Here is a 26,658-nt window from a genome sequence, read left to right as displayed (position 1 = left end):
ATAGCCTGTAAAACTTTAGCACATGAATCTTTGCTTGCACTTTCAACTTATTTTCCTAATCAAGCAGTCGTGTTTTTACAAAAGCTAGAGTTAAATTATCTATTGCTGTTATTACACCATCATAACTTGATGTAAGAGTTAGAAGCAAATGGGAAACTTGCTCCATTTCTTCTAGCTTGGCCCCTGAAGCAGTAAGTTGAGTTACAATATTATCAAAGAAACGAAAGTGATTTAGCAAAGAAGTTAAGTAGTTGCTTTCGTAATGAAAGTTGAGTTGCTAAACTTTTCCTCTCATAAATAGAATCCAGCTTTTAAAATATTCTTTGCACTATTTTATGCTTTTAGCACTTCTATTACAATGCTTTTAGCACTTCTTTCTGCTTTTCTTATTTCATCTGTCACTTCTTTTATATATTTATCCATCACCATTAACAAATCACTCTCTTCCAATAAGCTCCTTACTCTAAACTTCCAAATTGAATATTTATTTCCATCAAATGGAATAATATTTTTTTTATTTTAACTAAAGCACTAAGCACCAACCACACAAATAAAGTACCACGTATTCCTTAATATGTATTGTGAATTGTGAAGCTGAGCTTATTACAAAGAACATTAGGCTCTTACATAAAATTGGTGGAAAATAAAAACAGAAACCGAACTTACAGAAAAACATTACAACGCTGTTGTCCATTAGATTATAACACCAGAGTTTTCTTTAAGAATGGCACCAATAGGTGATTAAATTTAGCACGAATTGGGGGATTCAAAAAACGAAAGCATGAAGCTGATTGGACCTCGTGATAGAGATGTCTTCATGCGGTCTGATTCATGAAGAAGACGTATCTCGTGAAGGATGGGGCAGTAACCTATAACATGTTCTATGTTTTCCTGTTCCCTCAAGTTGCCAGTGTCTCTGGCCGTAACATTCGAAAAGTGGCTTAAAAGAAGGATTTCTCCTCTGGCCATGAATATGGTTCGAATTTTCTGGACCAAGATCGCGTCGATTCTAGATTCCTATGCGTAAGACGAGCCGCACTTCTTGCCGATTCCTCTTTGAACTGTGTTCAGTATAATTCCTCCAGATTTACGTGTACACTTTTAAAGCATTGTAGCCAATGTGAGCTGTCACCCAACTGAGCTCTTACTTTATGGTTTTCTGGCAGGGTTACCCATTCTTTCGCCCATTGTGTTTGATCTTGCAAAATATCAGCTGTAAAAATGGGAAGCAACGACAAGACGTTTTCTCGTTTGAGCATTCTGTTGGGCGTATCTCTAGGTAGGCGAAATATCTTTTTTAAAAAAATGTCCTGAGATATTTTCAACTTTTTCAAAAGAGTAAACTCCCTAAACCTGCGCGCCATAGCACAGGATTGTCCGCATAGCTGCACTAAAAAGATTGTATTTGCTACTGATTGGAACGTCTTTTCACCCAACAGAGTTTTTCATGTAGAATTTATAGCCAATTTTGAGTCTGTGAGCTTCTTCTGCACGTGGTAATTGAACAGGCCGTTTCGGAATATCCACACTACTAAATACTTGCATGCTTTGATAGTCTCTAGCTCGTTTGACAAACGGATGGTTTCATCTGACTTTGTTGCAAGTAGTCGGTCGGTTATTGAATGCGCCGTTGAACTATGTACAATCCACTTATTAGGCAAAGGGCAAAAGACCCAAAAGATATTATATAGGACATAATGAAATGAAACTAATTACGGCGCAAATATGTTAAAAATGTAGTTTTTAAGACATAAATAGAGGTTAAAATACCAATTAGATTAAATAGATTATTATAATTAATAAAAGAACACGAAAGGGTTCTGCAGGGCAAAAATTGAGGCACATTTTGGCAAGTTAAGACTGGTCTAAAATGCATATTAAAAGTTAAGCGGCTTACCAATTCTATTGAGTCAATATCACCTTTGTCAAGATTGTGCACAAAAATAGTTCTCAGCATGATTCTACGATTTACAAGAGTAGGTAAAGTAAGTAAATAAATTGTAATTTACTAGAGTAAGAAGGAAACCTTAAGTTTTGATCCCAGTTTAAACCACGAAGGGCGAAAAGAAGAACATTATTTTTGTACGGACTCGTTGACCAAATATATTCGGTCTAGTGGCATTACATTTAAGGCAGTTCAGATTTAAGATGTTAGATTAACACCATCTCTGTTCGCTGGTTTGAATCTCACGTGTGACTGTCTAAAGCATTGCCATATGCAACAGCTTGAGAGAGCGAGAGAATTCGCAAACGCCTTAGGGAATGAATGAGACCCGCAACAGTCGAAGATTAAATACAATTTATGAATGAGACCCGCAACACCTATATTGATGGCTCTGCTTGTATGATGCATGCTCTTATGTGCAATTTGGAAGAACACAAGAATTCGTTAATGACTATTCGATCGCCGATTCGAACACAGCCGTCAAACCCGCAAAACCTTTGTTTCTCTGAGCGTTAAGGAAAGCCATACTCAACAAAGACGTGCTTCGCACGCTCACCAGAAGTTTAAGCAGTACTAAATTCAAGTTCGATCATTGGTGAAAGCTCAAACACCAACGATGGTGTTTGATGGCTTTAACTCCTGAGCATCTCTAGTATTCTTGCATACAGCGCTGGCACCTGGCTTCGGCGATTTAGAAACGCTTAAGTATTCGAAATTTGTGTTCCATTTTGTTCCCGTTTCAGGTATACACACGGATCAGCTACTAGAGGTTTATTTCTTTCAGTTGGGTGACGAGCTTCTTGTGCCAATGTCGACCACTTTGTTTAAAACCTTACAAAGCCTTAAAACTTGCGTAAGTATTCAGACCAATAGTTCTGATTCTCTTTTACAGAGAGTATGAATTAGAATTCAGGTGGAACGCTTATAACTATAAAGTTCTTGACCAAGTAAGAACTGCTTCAGCTTAGACACGTATTGAGCTTATTCAAGCTACCAAAGAAAATATATCCTTGAAATCAATTCCCTCTCGTTGAGTAAGCCCTTTAGCAGCTAATCATTCTCATTCTCACTCATTTTGTTTCGACAACGTTCAACTACGACTTGTACTCATTTATTACGCCTTCTTCCATTCGATGGCGTCTCTGAGAACTAAGAATACTGTTAATTCGTTTGAATTTGAATTTTACTATTCATCGACAGTCCTGTGCTCAGAATGAGATGAGTCGGTATTTGCTGGAAGTATTTGATTGTAAATTAGGTCTGCATGGTTTGCCTGGTTTTTGTTTTAAAGGTCTTCATGAACCTCGTCCTGAGCTCAGAATCAGATGAGTCGGTATTTGCTGGAAGTATTTGATTGTAAATTGTTTTATAGGTCTTCCTGGACCTCATATTATATGTGTTTTCCTTTCAGGATCTACAGGGAGCTGATTTCAATATTATCTGAAATTTATTATATGTTGGTTAACAGGGTCAGGTTGTGTTTCGATAATGATTTGTTTTTCAACAAATTCTGCGAAAATACTTTGCTTTCCGAATATATTAGCAAACACGATTTCGGTTTTTACGTTCGTCAAAACCGTTCTGTTGGGGAGTATATTCCACTATGTGCTCGTGCCTAACTCCTTCAGCTGCAAGATAAATTTTAAGCTCATCATTCTACTTAGTCTTTAAAGTCTAATAACTTTTGCAACATTTTCGATTTGCTCACACCTCCATGACTGTTTACATGCATGGGGCCGCTGAAAACTAATTTACCTCCTAAGGCACTTAGTTCTGTCATTTAAAGAAACAACATTAAAACCATGGTCATATATCTCGTAAGCTCATTATTTACCAGTCTTCTGCGATAACCAAATCTTAACAATTTTTTTTCTGCGTGCAAATGTAAGATATTTCTTCAGAGTTATAGGCAAATAGTGCTCATTGGGTCGACTCACTTCTATTTATGTGGCCTGCCTCATCTAACAATTGGACTTTAAGAACTTTTGCCCTTGAACAAAAAAATGACGTGCACGATGACCAGTGTTGTATTTATTTTTGTTTTTAAATTAGTATGATACCACTAAATTCAATTTGTATTTTTTTCGTCAAATTGATAATAAAAAATATCATTAATTTACTGCAACTTGAAGATAACGTTATTCCACCGCTCATGAAAAAATATAATAATGTACAAAATACGTAACTTAGATACCTTACCTAAAATATTATTTTTACAAAGTTTATTAAAAAAAAGTTTTTTTTTTAACTTTTTGGAACAGTCAACTGCTTAGCCCAAGAATTCGTGGCAATATTTGATATCAGAAAGTGTTTTTTGTATTTAAAGAATATATACGACTTATCCTGGGCATAATGTCCGGGATGAGTCGATGTGTGCAGCGGCCTTCGGTAGAGTTGTCCCTGTTCTGCCACCTGTCGATGCTCCTTTCACTAGCTCATCCAGTGGAATCTGGCCAGGCATGATAAGAGCCGCTCCGTCAGGCACTGCCCTAAAAGCGCAGGATACTGAGTGCGCACAGACGGTAAGTGGCTTCCACTCCTCGCATACAAGACTTGGAGTGTCCACAGTATTAGTACCCTCGTACTAAATTAGCCGAGCAAAATGTTCAGCAGGTGGTCTGGGATGTTAAAAAGGTCCAGTGCCTCTAGAGTCCGATTCCAGTTGGCCGAGTTTAAGGCATTGCGTATGTTTATTTCAAAACGAAGCCACGCATACTTTAACGCAAAAATGCTAGACCGCAGGTATTGGTTTCTGTGTTTGTGTTTCGGTCATTTCTATCGGTACACTCAAACTTTTCAAAATCGAGCTATTATTTAAGAATTTATAAGGTTATGATGTCCTATGCCGTCCCTCTGCCGCTGCTCAGCCGCTGTTTGGTCGCTGTTCTGCCGGTTATCGCTGCAGTAGAGAGTCAGAACGAAATATCTGTTAGGGGGGGATGGGGGTGCTGCACGCATTTAACTTCTAGTGTATGTGGTGCAGTTCGACAGATGGCGAGACCTAAACTTCGATTGTTTTGAAGGGGAAATACTTAGTTTCAAGTTTGTTGGCTGAGTAACGGGTATCTTATAGTCGGGAAGTTCCACTATAACGTTGTCACTTGTTTTTTTTTTTTGTATATCTTTATTAACTTAAAGCTTTATTAACAAATCAAAAACAATAATAGAACCCTGGAGAGGAGAGGTTATGGAGGAGCCCTGACTCGTCTCGCCCTGATGGCCATTGACGCCGGCCTCTGAAACCCTTGAAAAAACCATCAGAGCGCCTGCTTTAGCGATGCGTCCATCTAAGATGAGAGCCCCATAGCCTTGTCGATGTGGCGATCCAGCTCAGTGCAGTTTTAATGCAGGAACCGCGTCGTTTAAGCCCGCGATCGGGAGCACCTCGGGCAAAAGCCTTGTGTATGGTCGCATATATTAGTTTGCCAAGTCGATCCGCTTTTGCTAGGCATAAAATATGGGTAACAAGAACAACAAAAAAGTCAAATGTTCCGTTGCCTTGTTTGCGACGCTTGGTACTTTTGTTTTTTCGTGGTAAAAGCCAAAGTGTTAGCTCTACAGTTTTTGATATAATTAACAATCAGGATATATCTTTATGGTCTAAAAGCAAGTTCTCATTTTTATGGATAGTAATTTGAATGGTCATGTTAATTGGCAGTGATGACGATGTAAGTGATATTAAAAACTTAGAATAGTTGCGATCCAGTTTAGGCATTGTCGCTCTGGAGACCATCCGCTTGCTAAATAGGCTTTATATTTGCTTATTAATCGATTTGATATTGAGGTATAACCCTTTTAGGCACACGCAAAAGATGCTGAGAAGGGTTTTCGGGAGCTTAGAAAGTGGTCGTAACAAATTTTAGATCATTCATATCGTCGCTCACAAGCTGGATTAGAGACGCCTGAAAAATGGGAAGAATTGTCTACCACTTAGTTATCTACCTGGTTTGCTATGGAGCCGTTCTTGAAGAAGAGGTGCAGGGTGATGAAAGACTTGAATCAAACACCAGGTGGGAAAAAACGGGCATTGATCTACACACAATGGCAATGGTATTGGCGCATTGGAGGCCAAAAGTTCGTGGCTAGCGTGGCCACCAGATGCGTCAGACGTTTTAAGATAATTCGTTTGCCAGCAGATCGAGTTCACCCTAATCCAGCATTTCCCACCAGTGAACTATTGTGGAACATTCTTTTTCAAGACAGAGACCCGGAACAAGGCACCCCTCAAGTACTACATCGCTGTCTTTATCTGCTTTTTGACGAAGCCTGCTCACTTGGAAGTTGTCCAGGCAGTCCGTGTACTATTTGGAGGAATAATGCGACAAACCTTGTCAGTCTGTCCGTCTGTCCTGCTTTTTCAATGCAAACTAGTCTCTCAGTTTTAAAGCTATTTCCAAAGCAATTAAAAATGCTAAGCGCGATCACTTAAAAAATAAATTTGAAAACTCTGCCTCCCCTAAACAAATAACCTTGGATCAGGGAAATGTAAAAAAACGAATGACCACTACGTTGATGTTGAGGTACTTTGACGAGCATTTTCACAACTTAAAGTACCTGAGGCTAGATGCAATTATTACCTCACATATCAACCCTACTGTGATAATAGCTTAAGCTTTGTGTGTGTCAATGAATGTGGTGTCTTAGAGTGTATCTTTAAAACAAAATCTTGTGCTAAAGGTTTAAACAATATTAGTCCGTAATTTCTTAAAATTCTGTTGCCACTTCTTCTTCCACATATAACAAAAATTTTAAACACATCCATTACAACGTCAGTTTTTCTTCAATTTGGAAGAAAGCTAAAGTTATTCCAATTATTAAACCTAATAACGATTACAGGTCCATTTCCATTCTACCCTTCCTAGACAAAGTTCTCAAAAATCTAATGTCCTTACAAATTCAGACTTTTCTTAAACGCAACTCGGTGTTTCGCCAAAGCAGGCTGGTTTTAGAAAAAAGGAGCTGTATACGTGCTATAACAGACATCGTTAAAGACATTCGCTGCCAACTGGACAATAATTGTGCAACATTCTTAACTGTCCTTCAATATAGCAACTCGGTGAACCACTACATTCTTAGTAATAAGCTAAATATATGCTGTGCATTTTATTTCTTCATATCTTATTGGCAGACAACAAGCAGTGGTATTTGGGAGTTGTGGGGCCCAGAATTTATAGGAAAATAAATTTCAATAGATTTAGCGAAATATATTTCAAATTCAAATTCGTATATTTCTCAAGCCACAAGTAGTGTATATCGCTGACATGATCGAATAGCGCTCTCTCTTTCTCAGAACAGTAGCTTGCGTAGGCAGAGAATAAGCGAAAGAAGTTTAGGAAAATTCCATTGAAGTTTGGCAACGTTGCGTTAAGCAGGCAGACGAGCGTCAGCTAGTCGCATTGTTCTCTCGTGTTGACGGAGTCGCATAGCGCGATCACTCTAGCGCGTCAGCGAAAGCGCGTAGGAGGCAAACACGAGAACAAAAACCTGGAAGGATTCCGTTCCTTGCTTAGTGCAGACAGCAGCGCACGCCAGAATTTTCGTTCACTTCATTTCAAATCGTAAAACAGTAAACACGTCTACGCTGCGAGCGCAGTTTTGAAAGTGAAAACAAATTTTAACGCCACGTGTAACGTGTGAAAAGTGTTGCATACCGGCGAGACAGCCAATATTAAGTTATAGTGCTATACGTTGATTGAAAAACTACAGAAGGTAATTGTGAATAAGATAGGCAGGTCAGTAAGTGATAGTGATATTTTGTTGCAGCAGGCCAATATCGTCGCGTTAGTAAAAACCGGCCAGGAAGTACCGAGCTTGCTACAATCGCGCTCGATTACTGGTCGGCGAACAACTTGAGGATCAGCATTGTGAGGCAGCGTTAAATTCTTGTGTCCACATCGCTCGTTTACGTCACCGGAACACCGCACGCCACGTGCGGCTTGATCATATACATCTTTTGCTCATAAAAGACGCCCAAAAGGAGACTGAGCCAGCAAATATATATGGCCTGAAAGCTTCTGCAACTAGCCCGCCGAACGGATACGACTCCTGACCGCAGTACGCCACGTGCTGCGTAGCGATTATCAACATAATATCGGCACATATGTGTGGCGGACAAAAAAACCCGTCTACAAAACTATACACTGCGCTGAGACCGCTACGCACAACATGCCACCTGCGGCCACGATGATCTTGGATCACTCCAACCTCATGGAAGGCGTTGAGGCAGTCATCTGACTGCAGCTTCATGACCTCACCAGCACGCGCCACGCGCGGCATGAATAAAGTGTAACTGACGAAACCCACGATTTAGCAAGTTGCCCAAGGAGGATCTTTTCTTCGAGCAGTCTCCGGACTAAGGATTGCTGGAAGATGTTGTTAATTCAAAAATGTGACGAACAGACGAGTTTTTCTTTTGTAAATATAGTTTAGATTGTTAGTAACTCTTGTATTTTAGGTTTTTGATCATAGGCGTAATAAACGGAATCCATTTATACGAGATAATTATGTTATAAACCCCAGCCGAGCAAATCACACACATGTTCAGACCACTGTAAAACCGATTTCCCTGATAACTTTACATAATGTAGGTTGCTGCAGCATCTTCGATGGGCCCAACGAAACTATATTAAAGATGTGGTATTTAAAAACGAACCATACGGGAGAGGCCAAATGCTTGATTAAAGATTTATGTAACAGCATGGAACATGTTGAAAGAGCGTTTCACTAACAAAAGAGTTTTATGTAACACACTTCTACAAAATTTGTTAGACAGAGCACCAATATCTGATGATGAAAAAAAGAATAAAAGCACTGACCGACTTGACCATGTTTCAAACCACTTGACCACTTGTATAGATTATATGACTCTTATTTCTTCCCATAACATTGTAACTTCTCAGCAACAATTTTATCTCTTCAATAAGCTCATCCCCGCAATATCCTCAAGGGCTCATAATTTTATACCCCCAAGAATAAAATCACTTAAAAACTGTTAGGTGCGCAACTCAGTTTAAATGTAATACTAAGAAATATTTAAAATAAATCAAAATATATTTAAAATCAAAAGTATCAAAAACAAAATTATTAAATTAAACAAATAAACAGAATTAAAATTAGTTCCAACTTGTTAATATTAACAAAAAATAATAATTTTAATATCAATTTTGTTAGAATAAGATAGATCTTAAGTCATTAAACAAAATTTTAATATTTTCAAAGTAGTCAAGTGCAATAAATATAAGCTTATCCTTGTGGTACTTAGATAGTAAATAAATAAATACGGAACTCTGGCTAATCTGGAGGGCCTGTGGATTAATTTCGCCATTAGGGATGATAAGATCCAAAGTGCCCTCGAAGGAGAAACAAATTGACCACAGGTGTTTTACAAATAATTATTTCATTGAAATGAGGAACTTGGTGGGTGAATATCAAGATATATTCTCCACAAATTTATCAGCATTACAAATAGAAACCAAATCCATTACATCTACGAATGAGAATTTGGGAATTGAATCCATGTTCCGTCAGCAAAGGGTACTCATTGATAGTTTAGAGCGCATTATGAATAAGGTGACGGTTGAAACACGACAAAATTTTCAGCCGATCTTATCAGAATATTGGATATTTATGTCCAAATTCATAAAAAACTCAAAAACCATTAGGAACTTGGATAAGAAGATTCCTGATATTAAATTGCTGAAGATGCCATCACAACATTTCAAATATAGACCTACGCGTAGACAGAAAGCAAGTAGTTGAATTCAGTAATCCTACAACCGCAGCATTTCTTCTGCCAAAGGTATCAATTCCTAAATTTGATGGAAATTATCTACAATGGCAATAGTTTCATGACTTATTTAAGAAAATGATTCATGAATCGTCATTAACCACTTTACAATAAATGTGGTATTTATAAACGAACCTTACGGGAGAGGCCAAAAAAAAAACGTCTCAGTAACAAAAGAGACTTTTCTTCAAAACTAGAAGCGATGGTATTGCCTTATACTGATCATTTCTGATCAGCCAACAAATGCACAATCAACATAAAATTGGAAAATTCCAAATAATATAACATTCTTCTTGGAGCTGAGCTCTAGGTTAATATAACGCAATCGGAAAATTGATGTTTTAAAAAGGGACTGCCAGGATTACAAAATACCAAACTTGGTTAGATTGTAGACGGAAAGATTTCGGATCACAATGAACTTTATCAGTGTGTGCAGTCCTCACGAAAAGAATGAAGGTGGATGAGTAGCTTGTTAAGTTCTGGGAACCTGACAATTTTCAACCAAATAAAAAATGTTATTCGCCTGTTGAAAAACAATGTGAATACCACTTTCTTGAGAACATCCAGCGCGCACAGGACTCAAGATATATTGTACAACTTCATTTTTTTGGAGCATACATCAGCGCTGGGGGAGAGTCGTGACATTGCCACACAACGGTTCTTATCAATAAAGAAACGGTTGCAGAAAGATCAAGCAATTACACAAGGATACATTGAGTTCATAAAGGAATATGAGTTACTTGGACATATAAAAGATTATGTCAATACAATTACTCTTTCCTGACTGGAATTAAAAGCAGCAGTGCTAGATGCACAATTAACATCCAACAAGCTACTGAGCAAATTCGAACATAGTGCTATCATGGATAAATACTAAGAAAAATAAATTTGTGGCTACTAAGAATATGACGATTTGCGAACATCTAAAACTTCTCTGCAAAAGAAATGGCGCCATGTACCATCAGAGCAGAATGCCACGGATGTAGTTTCAAGACGAATATGTGGTTCAAAATTTGCTAGACACAGCCTTTGCTTTTTTGGCCCATTATTTCTATCCATCTTCAAACTGGCCAGCGCCATTTATTGCTACAAAATCATAGCGCATCTCCAAAGCGGCATTTATTATCATTGAAAATTTAATACTGTTTTGTATTAACGACGCGAAAACTTGTGACTGCAGTAGTTCGACGATGTTAAATTGCGAATTTGTGAAAACTATTTCGAAAACACGACGAAAAGGAGTGGCTACAACTAGTGATTTAAATACCAGCGCCAAGTGCGCAAACACCGCCCCCTCTGAAGGGTCGACGTCCTTCAGCCCAGAACGGGCAACAGGGCCAGTCGGTGGACAGCTCGCCGATATTCCCCGTCCTGCGTCCTGACGTCCGCCACGCGAACCTTGCTATCGCTGCCGGCGTACACAGCTACCACTCGGCCAATCCTCCACTGCTGGGGCGGAAGGTTGTCTTCTGCGACGACGACGATCGCTCCCACGACGAGGTTGGGCTCCCCCTGGTGCCCCTTGGACCGCTGCTGGAGGCTGGAGATGTACTCCCGGGACCATCGCTGCCAAAAACCTGTGCCTGAGAGACGAGACACCTCGCCATCGTCGCAAGCAGGTCAGGCTGATCTGGTCCGGAAGCGCCGCTGATGGTAAGGCCAGAAGAGGGCCGCCGATGAGCAGATGCCCGGGGGTCAGGGCCTCGCCGTCGTTCGGGTCGCTGCTTAGAGCGCCGAGGGGCCTGGAGTTGAGCACGGCCTCCACGCTGGTGAGGAGAGTTTCGAGCTCCTCCGCGGTCAAGTGGTTTTGGCCTACCGTCCGAAGGAACAGGTGCTTTGCAGACTTCACACCTGCCTCCCATAGTCCGCCGATGTGCGGTGCTCTGGGCGGTATAAACTCAAACTCGCATCCTTTTTTTGATGCGAATGTTTCGATACCGCCCCCCTGCTCATCCAGACGGGCTCGGAACTCTCTCATGTGGCGATCTGCGCTGACGAAATTGGTGGCGTTGTCGCACCACACCTTCTCCGGAATCCCGCGACGATTCACGAACCTTTGAAATGCCAATAAGAACGCATCAGTGGTTAGGTCAGACACTAATTCTAAGTGGACCGTTTTGGACGCAAAACAGACGAACAAGGCCACGTACGACTTGTACGGTGGCTTACCACGGATACGATACGTTGTGCTGAAGGACCACAAAAATCAACGCCACAAATATTGAACGGGCGGAGAGCTCGAAGTCTATTTGCTGGCAAGTTTCCCATAATTTGCGTCAAGAGTTGCGGCTTACAGCGAAAGCAGCACATGCACGACCGAACTGTTCGTCGGCAGACTTCTTGAGCATTAACTAGCCAGATTTTCTAGCGCAGACGACTTACGAGAGCTCGTGGGCCAGCGTGACAGTTCGTAACGTGCAGGTCTGACACATAGGATCTGACGAACTGTGAGCAGCAACAACGGAAATTTGGCTTCGTACGGGATAGGAGCATTCAATAACCGACCCCCAACTCGTAGCAATGTCGAGGAGCACCAATGTAATTTATTTTTCTGAAGAAAAGGGTTTAACTTTTGAATATTCGTTGCTACCGGTTTATTTTTCCGAATTTTACTTATGAAGTCCCTGAATTCGTGAAATTGGATAACTTCGACAATTTTATCAAAAGCGAAATCCAGTTCTCTTGGCGAAATACTTTCAAAAGGCTTCGACCCTTTCTGCACCTTTGAATAAAACGAAAAACCCACACGAAAACTCTCAGAAGCTTCAGGTGCGACGAAAAGGACTCTATTTTCTGAAGCACATAATTTGGCTCTGGGCCGACTACCAAAACTATTGCCGATTTGCGTAGCTCCATCGACATTACATCAGCTGGCAGTTCGAAATGTTTATTTAGAGGCCAATTATTTTCTAAGTCTAGCAAGAACGAAGGCCCACCGAACCAAATGGACGTTGTAAGCTCCTCAACGTCACATCCTAGGGACACTATGTCTGCTGGGTTTACTTTCGTGGGAACGTGTCTCCAAATTGCTTTCTGCGACCACTCCTAAATTTCTGCAACCCGGTTCGAAACAAAAACCGACAGCGACGAGGGATGGGTTTTAATCCAGTGTAAAGTGATCAATGAGTCTGTCCACAGGAAAACATTCTCAATGGGAGAATTTAGCAATGGCCTGACACGATTATAGAGATCTGCTAAAAGGTGAGCTGCACACAGCTCAAGGCGAGGCAAAGTTTTCGTCTTGAGGGGAGCTACTTTCGATTTGGCGGTCAATACGCTCGCATGGAGCGACAGCGAAACCATGTATTTGAATCGGGACTTGTGGATCTGTGTTGACGAATCGCGATACCTTAATTTTAGGCATGCTACGACATGAGCAACTGCATCGGTAGCGACTCGTCCCAATCTAATTTTCGAAGCCACAGTTCCTGCAACAACATCTTGACCTTTGTGACCAAAGGACACAAGCGGCCAAGTGGATCGAAAAGTCGAGCAGTCACCGACAAAATATTTCGCTTTATCGCGCGAAGATCCAGGAAAGAGTCATCCAACCAAAATTGAATGTAATCTTTAACCGGTAACCAAACCAAGCCAAGGGTTTTAGTTTCGTCTGAGTCTACCATAAGTGGATTTACAGCGCTATCAGATAAATTTTGGCAGTTTGAAAACCACTTTGGCAATATAAAACCTGCCTCTTGCAAGACCTGAGAACCTTTGTCTCGAAGACTTTTCAGGTCAACATAAAAATCATTCTGAATAGTCTTTGCGGCTTTTGGATGAGTTGCTTGCGCCATCTCTCCTAGCCGCATTAAACACCGAATCGCCAAAAAGGGTGCTGGCGAAGTTCCATATGTAACGGTGTTCAACTTAAAGATTTTCAGGGACTCAGAAGGATCTCGTCTCCGTACTATGAGCTGGAAGTTACGATCAGCTTCGTCCACCATCACTTGGCGATACATCTTTTTGACGTCGGCCGCAAGGGCAAACTTATGTAATCTAAACCGAAGCAGAGTCGAGTACAGCTCCTCTTGAATAGTTGGGCCTACCATCAAGATGTCATTCAACGCTACCTGCGTAGAAGTACGGCTCGATGCATCGAAAACTACTCTCAACTTAGTTGAAGTACTTTGTGGCCGTAAAACGCATTGGTGCGGAATGAAATAGTGCGGAGTATTCGGAATTTTGTCATTGGTGGAGGACATGTGAATTCCATGAATTCAACATACATCTTCTTCAGCGAAGGGTCCTTTGACACTTTCCTTTCTAGCGACAGAAATCTACGTTTCGCAACTTCGTATGACGAACCAAGAGTATTTGGGTCAGATTTAAACGGCAATCGAACCGAAAATCTACCGGACGACAATCTTTGAGTATTTTTTGCTCAAAGTGTTGTTGACAGAGTTGTTGCTCGGGAGTATGGGCTTTAGCCTTGGGCGGCAAGTCCTCCATAGACCAAAATTTCTGCAGGGTTGTGTCAATTGACTTCAATGCTTCCTCCAGGCAGCTGAGATGTACCATTTTTTCAGCGTTTTCATTATTTTCAGATGCACATCTCCCTGACACTATCCAGCCGAGAACTGTCTTTTGTAAGATGGGGAATTCAGGCCCCTGCTTTATCTGGCCAATACATAAAAGTTCAAAGAAATATTTTTCATAATCCAAAAATCGAACGACAATTGGCTGTTCCCTACTCGCGACTTCACAATCGTGAGTATTTTTTTTGTGGCTTGGGCATTAGTTCCACCAATGCCTCGCAAGCTCATGCACACGTCTTCTCATCGGTTACAAAGTTTAATTGTGAACCAGAGTCGAGCAACGCTCGAGCTAATACAAACTCGCCGCTTTTGGTTTGGACGCTCACAACAGCAGTTGCAAGAATGACTCGATCCGAAGCATTCGCATGCAAAACATGCGACGTAGATGGAAACTTCTGCATGAGCGTGGGCTGAGAAGGAGGTGGCAACGCGAGATTTGTGTTTGGGGAATATATATGTGGCAAAGTGTGATGTGAGGAATTGCACACTCTACATCTGTTCGATTTGCATTTTTTGACCGTGTGACCCTTAAGCAGTTAATGCATAAGGGTGCTCTTTTTGGCGAAATCGAATCTTTGCTGAACTGTTAGGGCTGCGAAGGAAGCGCAGTTTCCAATCTGATGTTCAGTGAGTTGCAATACATGCATTGAACAGAGTCGTTCCTGGCAGCGACAAACAAAAACTCCTATCTCCATTCTTCTTAGGGTTAGATTGGGTCTGCTGAACAGTTTTGGGCTTGGAAGCCTCTTCTGCTACCATGTGTTGGTATCGCCTGTTAAGGGCCGCCTCACATTCGCTCCAAAGTGGAAGCGAAGTATAATCTAACTGTTCTTCCCATTTTCTTTTAGTTCCTGCATCGACCTTGCTCATTACCAGATGTATTAAAATAGCATTAGTAATGCGTCTATCATCCCCAATAGACAGCAAGGAGTCATACAAGGCTGTGACAGTGTCGATGAGGGTTCTCAAGGCTGTAGCTGAAGGCTGGGGAATTTTTTGCAAATTGAAAAGTGTCGATATGTTGTCTAAAAAAAAATAAGACAATCATTATCGTACACCCGCTTCAGGCTAGCAAGGGCTTTGGGATAATTTTCCGCAGTGACTTGAAAGGCCCTAACTGTTCCTAAAGCGTCCCCAGCTAAACACGAAATTAAATGATTGAATCTTTGTCAACGAAAGTTTCGAAAAGGCTTACAAAATTTTTAAATTCGAAGTGTTTTCCGCTAAAAGTTTGGAGAGCAACGCTCGGTAGACGGCATTGAGGCGGGCGATTTGCTGGCGGAGCGGATTTCTCGATATTATTTTGTTTGCACTTGTTTAAAATTGTATACATCTTTTGTATCTTTCACTTCTATTTGGTTTTGCAAAAGTGAAGCATTTTCAATGTGCGTATTAAGAATCTCTAATCGACACTCAAGCTCGACCGGATTTACTGATAATTTAGCTTATTTTAAGTGGCGATAAGTTCGGTTAATACTTTTCATGCAAACATCTCGTTAGTGTTTAAGCTCTTCGATATCCTTAGTTGCCATTGCGTTTATTTGTATTTATTTGGTTGGTATCGAAGAGGTGTTAAATATTTATTTTTATTAAACTATTTATTTGTTAAATAATATAATAAAAAATCAACGATCGCACATGGTGTAAGGGAGATAAGTGCCGAGAGAATTACAGCGAAAAATATCTAAATAGGGTTTTTATATTTTTTATATAAACCCTGCGATAGTATATGCCGCACGCACGCACTGTAGGGGAGCTAACGCTCAAGCTCAAGCGTACCGAAAAAACGAACAAACGTTTAGGCAGACCGAAAATTGCACCGCTGCAGCAATCTTGAACGAAAACGACAAAAGATAACTCGAAATAGCGGCAGCGGAGTCGGTGTGCGTGTGTATATGTACGCGGCTAGCGGCACTTCCTAGGCAAATGCTAACGGATAATGATACACTGACCGATAACTAAGGGCAACGAATATATAAGCCTGATGCCGAAAGGCGCGCAAAAATTATCAAAATTGTAAAAAGCGCGGGAAAATGTTCAGACAAACTGCGACGAAATCTTTTGCCGCTTATTTTGAGAACTACACTTTTCACAAATTGCACTTTTTTCCAGCTGTTTTATTTATACCCTAAATTGGTGCTCACTACGACGAAAGTTGGGGGAATTAAGTTCGCACTAATTGGGTCGACGACGAGTATTTTATTTGCTTGTTTATGGGCCAAAGCGATTCACATATAATTCGAAATATATTATGTTTATTGCAGAATTTTGGTTGTTAGTACATGCAAATTTTTATTTCTTGGTTAGAATGCTCACGAATGCAAAAAGTTGAAAGATGGGCCAAAACACAATTGACAAAACGCCACAGATTAACTTTCAATTTTTGGCACTCTATACCTGGATAGCCGACTTGATAATTGCAACTTCCTTTTTAACTTCCATTTGGCGGCAGCAGCAAATTAAGCAATTAAATTTGCCGAAACGTCAGGTGCAACTTCAAGGAACGGCAGAAAATTTCCAGCGACGAAATATTGTTGAATTAAATTTATTTGCCGAACCGACACGAATAAATTCGTTTTTGTTGGTAATGTTTATAGTTTTTCACCGAAAAAAAATTAAAACTCGCGAACTCTACTGCTAATCACGTCGGGGTCACCATGAAAATTTAATACTGTTTTGTATTAACGACGCGAAAACTTGTGACTGCAGTAGTTCGACGATGTTAAATTGCGAATTTGTGAAAACTAATTCGAAAACACGACGAAAAGGAGTGGCTACGATGACGTTCGATTGTTTGCTGACTATTATATTTCAATAATTTCTCTTAGAACATAACTTATGCTACGGTGGCGAGAGACGGGGCGAATTCGCTCCTGCTCTCGCCCTACAACTAGTGATTTAAATACCAGCGCCAAGTGCGCAAACAATCATTTAAAGATGATGTGTTACCTTACCGCATAAATCATAGGAATTCCTTTCCCAAACTACTAAGGATACTTGCATATGGTTTGCGGGTGAAAGAAAGGCCAGGAGTCAAGGAGCCAGGAGTCAAGGAGTCTAACATACAGTTAGAACAGATGGCACGAGCTAAAATAAAATTATTCGAATTATCCAGGAAATGACATCACAGTTTGTGTTACTTATAAGGAGTTAGAAACTGATATAGTCGAGATTGAAGCAATATTGAAGTCTCGACCTTTAGTTCCAACGTCGACTGATCCAAGCGACTTGACAGCGAACATGCTCAGCAACCACAGACGTTGGGGTAACGATGGCAATCAATGGTTAACTGACTACCTTCAACAACAGCAGAAGAAACAAAATGAAGACGATCGTCAGCGAACACTACGGAAGGAAGGTGGGTTCTAATAAAAGAAGACAACACACCAGTACTACAGTGGCCAAAGGGGCTAATAGTCAAGGTATTCCACGGAAAAAACAACTTTGTCAGAAAAGTGGAAGACACAACAGCTAAAGAAGTCGTCAAACGGGATATTCAGCCCTAGCTCCATTATTCGCAGAAAAAGAACCGATGTGTAAGCCTCCACTTTAAGAGAATTCTGAGGACAAGATTGCTAAGGAGATCACACAAAAAAAAAAAAAACTTCAGGGCATTTAAAAGAAAAAATTATACGAAAACATTTCAGTTGGAATTGCTAAAATTGGTCATGTATGTAAACAATTTCCACAACAAGAAGTATGTACAAGTATGTACCATCAATTCAATTAAAATTGATTGAAGACTATACCTCCAACACAGAAAGTAGCAAGAGCTTATTTAATAAACTCCGATGATATATACCACTATTAACAACTGAAATATTAAATGTATTAACAGATATTCGCTAATGCCGATTATTCCAATGCTGATATCACCACGGCAACTAGAGGATGAATTGGCATATACGAGGTGTGTTCAAAAAGTAAGGTGACTTTTTAAATTTCGCGGGCAACATATTTTCAATTATCGATTTTTTTGTTTTATTATGTTGGTACACTCTTCACTAACATCTGTACCAAGTTTCAAGTGAATCCCCTTTTTTGTATGGTTGTGAGAGACGTGAAGGTTACAAGTTGTTTTGCGTGTTCTTGGCTCACCTGGGCTCTTCCATTGGGAGGATTGGGCTTTGGTTTCGATATCACAACCATGTACCCATGATTCGTCACCAGCTATGACCCTTTTGAGTAAGTTTGGTTCGTAAGTGACGTCATTCAACAGCACTTGAGCGATGCTCTTGCGACGGTTCTTTTGGTCAAAATTCTGCAATTTCGGAACAAACTTCGCTGACACACGTCTCATGACCAAAACGTTTAAAAAAATTTCATGGCACGAGCCAAGCGATATACCGACATCTTCAGCAACTTTTCCAATAGTGATTCGACGATTTTCCAACACAATTTTCTTCACTGCTTGAACGTTATCATCAGTTGTTGACGTGCTTGGGCGTACAGCGCGAAGTTCGTCATTGGCAACTTCCCGGCCATCTTGGAATAATTTGTACCATTTGTAAACATTTTTTTTACTCAGAACATTTTCACCGTATGCCACTGTTAACATTTCAAGTGATTCGGAACACTTAACTTTATTTTGTACGCAAAATTTGATGCAAATTCTTTGATCAATATTTTTCGATTGCAAAAAATCGCCGAACACTTAGAACAACTTGTAACCTTCACGCCTCTCATAACCAAACAAAAAAGGGGATTCACTTGAAACTTGGTACAGATGTTAGGGAAGAGTGTACCAACCTAACAAAACAAAAAAATCTATAATCGAAAATATGCTGCCCGCGAAATTAGAAAAGTCACCTTGCTACTAGAACACACCTCGTATACATAATCACTTAAAACCAGGACAGATGCTTCATGGTTCGCCAGATAACATTCTTATGGCACACCAGCTGATAAAAGGTGATGAAGCGATTTACGTCATTTTTTAAAGTACATTTTCCCTTAATATCACAAGTTCTGCATATCGACAAATTGACTCAAATTCCATTTTTGAGTAAAGATGAAATCCGTTCGATTGAAATAAAATCACCTGACCTTGCAATCAACAGTCATCGCGATGAATTTGGTAGAAGTGTCTAAATCAGATTTAAAGTTCTGTCAAGAGAGAGCAAAACCGGATTTTATTTGTTGCAAGAAGCAAGCAAGTGTTTCATCAGAAATTAGCTGTGAGTTAAAATTATTTCATAATAAAACGGATGTAACGAGCAAAACAATAAGTTTGGAATGTATGCCAAGAATCTATGGATATTTGCAACAAACGGATCTCTTTTGCTTTCTGCTTTTTGCTGAGATGGAACACCTAACATAGAACTACAAGGAGCCGGATATTTAATTGCAAGTCCTGGATGCAAAATTCGATTTCAATAACAACACGAGATTCAACAGATACTACACTTCTGGCATCATATGCTCAGTATCGCAAGTTCTTTTTGGCAAACTCCCATTACCCCACTAAAAATGTGAAAAATGCTTACGGAGCGTTACTACAAACATGAATCGGTCGTTAAAGGAATATTAAGCTCACTATCAAAGAGGAAAACAAACGCACCCAAATTAGACAAAACGACTGAAATCACTGTGCCAAACGAAGCGCTGACCAAAAAAAGATTCTTGTTTCTAAGTTACCCAACCTATACCAATCAATCACCTAACAAACCAAATTGTCGTAAATAAATTCTATGTCCCGTCTATAAAAAGGGGTAACATAAATGAGATAAAAATACAAGTAAATGACGAACAAGATACTGCACCGTAGAATCACCGTTGAGGAACCCCACAAACGCAATGGACCCGTTCAATTGCCAAGAATATGGACATACGAAAACCTTTTGCACTCTGCGAAGTCTGAGTTGCCTGTGGGGATGCACATACATCTAGCAACTGTGGGGAAAACCACACCGCAAACTGTCTATAAAGATTTAAAAAATCGCCTAAGTCAACAAATAACTGCAGCTCGAAACCGTAAATACCATCAACCTCGACCCCGTTAAGTTACACTTCATCAAACCACTGTAGGAATAATGCAGCAACAGACATCGAAGGCCTTGCGCATCAGACTCACCTAACGAACAAAAACAGTTTCCACTTTAATGGCTATACATTTGTAAGGGATTCCATCAAAATAAAATAACTTTCTACATTGAGTTCTGAATTAAATCCTATTTTTCCAAACACCGTTTCCAAGATTCTTATTCTAGTCTCATCTATGGCCTAAGTGGAGACTGCATCTGTTTGCCTGAGCGGGAGAGTTATCTTTTGCAATTTTTCTTTAAGTTTAAAGGAGTTGGTTCTTTATTTTTTGTTTGACTTTTAATAACTTTTTCGATGCTTCAGCCTCTGATTTGTTGGCGGAGCGGATTTCTTGATATTATTATGTTTGCATTTATTTAAAATCGAAATAAGCAATGGCTTTGTCAATACGGTCTTCTCTTCCAACTCTTCGCGGTATACATCTTTAAAATACTTCACTTCTATTTGGTTTTGAAAAAGTGAAGCATTTTCAATGTGCATATTTAGAATCTCTAATCGACACTCAAGCTCAACCGGATTCACAGATAATTTAGCTTCATTTAAGTAGCGATACGTTCGGCCAATACTTTTCATGTAAACATCTTGTTGGTGTTTAAGCTCTTCGATAACCTTGGTTGCCATTTGTATTTATTTTGTTGGTATCGAAGAGGTGTTAAATATGTATTTTTATTAATATGATTTATTTGTTGAATACGCTGTGTAGGGGAGCTAAGTGCCGAGAGAAGTACAGCAAAAAATTTGGAAATAGGGTTTTTATATTTTTTATATAAACCCTGCGAGAGTATATGCCGCACGCTCGCACTGTAGGGGAGCTAAAAAGGCTAAAAAAAAAATCGAACAAACGTTTAAGCAGGCCGAAAATTGCACTGCGGCAGTGATCTAGAACGAAATCGACCAAAGATAACTCGAAATAGCGGCAGCGGTATCGGTGTGCGTGAGTATGTGTACGCGGCTAGCAGATCTTCCTAGGCAAATGTTAACGGAGAATGATACACTGACCGATAACTAAGGGCAACGAATATTCAAGCCTGATGCCGAAAGACGCGCAAAAATTATAAAAATTGTAAAAAGCGCGGGAAAATGTTCAAACAAACTGCGACGAAATCTTTTGCCGCTTATTTTGAGAACTACACTTTTCACAAGTTGCACTTTTTTCCAGCTGTTTTATTTATACCCTAAATTGGTGCTCACTTCGACGAAAGTTGGGGGAATTAAGTTCCCACTATTTGGGTCGACGACGAGTATTTTATTTGCGTGTTCATGGGCCAAAACGATTCACATATAATTCGAAATATATTATGTTTATTGCAGAATTTTGGTTGTTAGTACATGCAAATTTTTATTTCTTGGTTAGAATGCTCACTATCTACTGATTTTTACACGAACGCAAAAAGTTGAAGGATGGTCCAAAGCACAAAACAAACACAACGCCACAACTTTCTAGATTTAGCACTCTATACCTGGTTGGCCGACTCGACAATTGAAACTTCCTTTTTTAATCCATGTTCCAATGGCAGCAGCAAATTAAACTTTTAAAGTTGCAGAGGCGGAAGAAACGTCTTGGGCAACAACCAAAGGAACAGAAAATTTCCAGCGACGAAATTTACTTTGGAATATTACTTGTTCATTTTTTAGACGAACCGACACGAATAATTTGCTTTTGTGTGTTTGTCGGTAATGGTTATAGTTGTTCACCGAAAAAAAATTGGTAAACAAATCGCGAACTCTACTGCGATCACGTCGGGGTCACCATGAAATTTAATCGTAGTTTGTATTAACGAACGCGAAAGTTGTGTAACTGCAGTAGAATTCGAGATAATTTATTTGCGATAACTTGTGTAAAACTTGTGCGAAAATGCGACGACGAAAAAGAGTTGTTTTGATGAAGTTCAAATGATCACTAAATTTTATATTCCAAAAAATTCTCTTAGAATCTAAACTAAAAATATTATTGCTCGATTGCGAAATTTATTTTTATTTTTAAAAAAATACATATTTTTTTAAGCTTTAAATTATATTTAAACAAGAAAGAAAGCAAATTTCGGCAAGCCGATGTTCATATGCCCTTGCTGCTAATGCAAGAATTAAACATTTTTTAAAACATTAAAATTATGATTTACTTGCGTATATGATTAAAACCATTGAAGCTATGATGATTTGCAACTCAATTATTAGATAGTTATTTTATATATTTTTATTATTTCTATGGGAACTATATGATATAGTCATCCGATTTTGATGAAATTAAAACCGTAATTCTAAAATATTTTTATGTCTAAAATTATGTCGAAGAACTAAAGACAATATTAAAAAATAGCAAAGTCATAATTTTTTTGTATTTTTTTTCCGATTGTTCCAATGGGAGCGATATGATATCGTCCGATCTTGATGAAATTTAATATTTCGAAGAACCAAAAAAATAATTTAAAAAACAGCAAAGTTATAATTTTTTTAATTTATTTTTCCGATTGTTCCTATGGCAGCTATTTCGATCCGGCTCGTTCCGTCGTTTTGGTTTTTCACCATATTAAATTTCATCAAAATCGGACGAGTATATCATATATAGCTGTAGCTCCCATGGAAAAAATAAAACTATATACATTTTTTTTTTTAAATGTAACTTTTATATTTGGTAATTTTTTTTTCAATTCTCTTTGACTTATTAATAATTTGACAGTTTAGAATTGCGCTTTAAATTTTATTAAAATCGGAAAACGATATCATATAGCTGCCATAGGAACTATCGAATAATTAAGCTGCGAATCATTATATCTTCAATATTTTTATACATATACGCAAGTACATCGTAATTTTAATGTTTTCATGAATATTTAGTTTTTGCAATAGCTGCAAGGATATATGAACTTCGGCTTTCCGAAGTTTGCTTCCTTTCTTGTTTTAAACATAACTTACTTCATCAAGAGCAAAATTCGGGTTCATGTTGCTTAATTATTAAAGTACACTAAGATCTTAAATCTAGTTAACGTTCTTTGTTTTGAACTTCTCTATTTGTATGACATTATATTAATGGCAGGTTACTAAGAAATGGAGAAACAAATTTTGCTTTACTTTGACGTTTGTCTTATGGGGCTATATTATGTATCTAATTCTCATTTAAAAGTAGTGTATCTATTAGTATATATATATTTATATTTGGGTATTCGTATTCAAATGGATTTCTTATTCAAAAGCAACGGGTTTTACGGCGGTTACGGTAAATTAACAAGAGTATGAAAAGGAGTGTGCAGACTCACAATAATGATATATATAGAATTATATATTAGTTGAATGTTGACGGCTATGCTGTACTTATGAACGAGCCAACGATGTCCTTAGACCTGATGACTGTTGAAGTGTTGCTGTAGAGCTTTTTAAATGTGGATACGGACACATAAAATGTAATGTCAAGAATGCTCACCAAGTTTATAGGTTTATAAGTAAGGGTTCCTAACAATGTGAAAAACATGATGAAAAACAATGTGAAACAAATCTAAACTACTCGTCGATATCATTACGCACGAGTTATGGTAAGGAGTTCTCCGCCGGAGAGGGGGGTATCAAGTCTCGATTTGCGATGAGTGGTAGTTGCTTTGTTATAATTCTTAGTGACCAAGTGGTAAGAAAAGTTTAACCTTTGTAGTTGAGTTTCAATTCTAGACTGACTGCATATATTGTTCAGTGGTGGCCAACTATCCGCCGCTGCCGAATGTGTACATAAATTCTTATATACTAATACATAAATGCTTATACACTAATACAAAATGAAATAAAAAGTGTTTATCCCGAAACTGTTGAAGTGACTGCTCGTGTTGTATTTCCTGTGGTGAGGGTTCGGGGTATCCTATTGCCGTGTCATAACTCAGCGGGGCAACGGTTCAAGTTTGTCGTTGCCCGTCTCGGAATATGTTTATAGAATGGAAATAGACGTGAGAGAGAAATAGACGCACTTTTGTGAAGCTCCGCTTTAAACACCGAAAAACACCTTTAACTCGGCTTAAAAAAATTAAAAACATCTTACGGCAGCAGCATAAATAAGAGCATAACACATTAAAGTTCTTGTTTCCCGGAATAAGTCGGTTTTAAGCAGTAAATCTTTTCTTAATAAATCTACAATTTTAAGTGCAACAACAAACCATTAAAGAAACAGTGCATAGAAAAACACAAGAGCACAGAGACAAAACACTCAACACATCAAAACACTCAACCCTCGCGTCACTAAACAAAAATATGTCTTCAGCAGCAAAGCGACTTAGGAAGGAAACTCACTCCGATCTGAAGGGAGCCCGTGACTCCGATGTTCAACTGCTTCACACGATCGACCTCAGATTTTCCGAGCTAAAGGAAAGTCTTGCAGGGGAGATCCGTGATGGCGAGGCACGTATAACCGGCACACTGGAAGAAAAATTTAAGTTAATAGCAGCTGACTGCAGCAGACTTTCACTGAGAGTCACTCAATTGGAGAGCGAGGTGAGAGAGATGGGGATGCTGAGGCAGCGGGTCCAGGAGCTGGAGGCGAAACTGTCCAAAAACTGCCAGGATCAGCGCGTTGACGAGTTGGAGGCAAAGTGGGTGGCCTCCTGCAACGCACAGGCGGCGTCTGAAGCCGCCTGTGACTTGCGCTGGCATGGGGTCCCACAAGTCCAGGGGGAAAATGTGAAAGCACTTTTTCATAAACTGTGCTTCTCGTTCAAACTGACCCCGCCGCCTAAAGTACGTTCGTTTTTTCGAATGCGACCGCGAAAATCGACCCGCAACGTAGTGGATCTAATTATAATTATTAAAATGGAACACGTGCACGATAAGGGCATACCGAAAAGAACACAAAACGCAACTGAGCCTAAAGCTCATCGGCCTAGACTCGCCAGCGTTTATATATATAAACGAACAGCTGACCAAAACAAAATATGAAATCTTAAGCGGGCGATGCATCTCAAGAGGCTGAAGCGCCTAACAGCTGTTTTCTCTCGCCGTTGAGATATCTTCGTAAAGGAGAGAGAGGAAGGGGAGGCCATTTGCGTGCAAAGCCTGGGCGAACTGGCTCAAGTGTAGATTTGCACACCCGATGAATTAGATGCGCTGGAAGCTGCTAGCTCTGGAACATTAATTGATAATTCATTTCGCACCTAAGAGGCGCTTATATTTATATTCTATTGTTGTGAAATTATCAGTAGTTTTACAAATTTCTATTCCCATAAATTCAACAACAATCTTCCACTACTCAGACATGGAAAATAATTAAAAACCTTGAAATATGCAATGTTAAACCAAGACTTGAACAAGACATGAATGTAAATGAACTTAATAAAAAGTTCTTAGGCTGCACAGTACATGAAATCACTGAAAATAAATACTGAACCCACGATTTGTACCTGAAACTGTCTGTGATATTAGATTTAGGTTTTTGTGTGTTAATCAGTGTGATGACCTTCAAAGTATACTAAGAATTAAGAGTGACGCCACTGGGTCTGACAACATAAACCCTAAATTCATAAAAATTCTGCTGCCAAAAATCCTGCCATACATAACCTATACCTTTAATACTGTACTGGACAAAATCTACTTATCCGGACTGTTGAAAAGCGGAAAAAATAATTCCGATTCCTAAATCAAATAATAAGTACAGACCCATCTCAATTTTACCATACCTATCAAAGGTAGCTTACTAATAATCTGTCTGGTTTTAGGAAAAACAGAAGCTGTACCTCAGCTATTTTAAAAATTGCAGACGACATAAGGGAACAAATAGACGAAAACAATGTTACACTCTTAGTTTTACTGGACTATAGTAAGGCCTTCGATACAGTAAACCATAATGTCCTTTGTGCCAAACTACGTAATATGTTTATGTTTTCTAAAAGTTCTGTCAAACTTGTGTCCTCGTACCTGCAAAATCGTCGTCAATCTGTTGTACTGTCTAGCGTTTCGTCCTCATACGAAAATGTTAATCGTGGTGTACCCCAAGGGACTGTGCTTGGTCCCTTATTGTTTACCTTATATGTAAAAGACCTTACCAATGCGTTATCTGAATGTAATGTACACTTGTATGCTGATGATGTCCAAATGTATGTGAGTCGTCCTTGAAACAGAATAAATGAATGTATAGATATTTATAACAGAGAACTTGAACGTGTAAATGAGTGGGCCAAACAATGGACTTGGGATCAACCCATCAAAATCAAAATGTCTTGTCATAAGTTAAAGGATGATAATTTTTAACAATGGATTCAACTCCCAAACCATCTTAAAAATATTAGCAGTGCCACGCAATTCAAGAAAAAATTATTCACACACCTTAAAAACACTATTACGTATATTAAAGTAAAAATAGAAGCCGACTTAGGTAAGTTTTT

The 26,658-nt window shown here is 39.2% G+C and overlaps 1 protein-coding gene and 1 long non-coding RNA gene across 7 annotated transcripts in view; one reads left to right on the top strand and one right to left on the bottom strand.

The window, feature by feature from the left end:
* The window catches only part of LOC108150545 (acetylcholine receptor subunit alpha-like), a 688,503-nt gene that overhangs the window by 517,623 nt on the left and 144,222 nt on the right, over positions 1-26,658 (bottom strand). The gene's annotated exons all lie outside the window — the stretch shown is intronic.
* Positions 19,284-20,421, top strand: LOC121467142. The gene is made up of 2 exons (XR_005977292.1): positions 19,284-19,443; positions 19,496-20,421. It is a non-coding gene; the product is annotated as an uncharacterized LOC121467142 (long non-coding RNA).

This window comes from Drosophila elegans, unplaced genomic scaffold (assembly GCF_018152505.1).
Source record: "Drosophila elegans isolate 14027-0461.03 unplaced genomic scaffold, ASM1815250v1 contig_208, whole genome shotgun sequence".
NCBI lineage: Eukaryota > Metazoa > Arthropoda > Insecta > Diptera > Drosophilidae > Drosophila > Drosophila elegans.
This window is presented reverse-complemented; position numbering and strand designations above follow the sequence as displayed.